This window comes from Penaeus monodon, chromosome 25 (genome assembly GCF_015228065.2).
Source record: "Penaeus monodon isolate SGIC_2016 chromosome 25, NSTDA_Pmon_1, whole genome shotgun sequence".
In the NCBI taxonomy this organism is placed as follows: domain Eukaryota; kingdom Metazoa; phylum Arthropoda; class Malacostraca; order Decapoda; family Penaeidae; genus Penaeus; species Penaeus monodon.
Genome location: NC_051410.1, coordinates 37,367,245 through 37,367,819, shown reverse-complemented (window position 1 = coordinate 37,367,819; position 575 = coordinate 37,367,245). Strand labels below are relative to the sequence as shown.

Sequence of the window (575 nt, the reverse complement as noted above, 5' to 3'; positions counted from 1 at the left end):
GGTGATGGGAGGAGATATGTCTTCTTCTCTCATATATACGATATTCAAAAGTAAAACACCTCTAATATTTAGTACAAATTTTGAGGGTGTACTTTATATGATATGATTCTGCCTCCTGAAAAGACCCCATCCATTTTCAGATTCACTACACACATAATAATAAATCTTTCATAATGTGGAAAAGAATCTGTTAGAGTGTACATAAGCTTCTTTTACAACTTACAAACATCTTAGCGAGCTTTCTGAAATGAGTGTTTTTCTCGATCAATAGAATTACAGCAACTAAATTTTGAAAACGCGATTTTGTTTACTTGTTTTGTGGCTGCAACTTTACCACTTCTCCTCCCCCCCCCCTCAGGGCTTTTCAATTGCACAAACAGGAAACCGTAAAGGGCTACGTATCTTGAATATGCGAAGAAGATAGATTGAGACGTTAGGCAGAGTCTGGCGTTGTAACTGCGTGGAATGTTTGTTGGCAAAGGACATTATCTCAGCACTAATGTTATTTTCCTGTTTCCTGAATGAGGTTTGATTATTTTTAGAGACTGAAAAGGATTCGTGTAACGATAGAAGCG

General features: G+C 37.0%; 1 pseudogene; it reads right to left on the bottom strand.

Moving 5' to 3' along the window:
• Window positions 1-575, bottom strand: part of LOC119589388 — a 16,353-nt pseudogene that overhangs the window by 8,668 nt on the left and 7,110 nt on the right.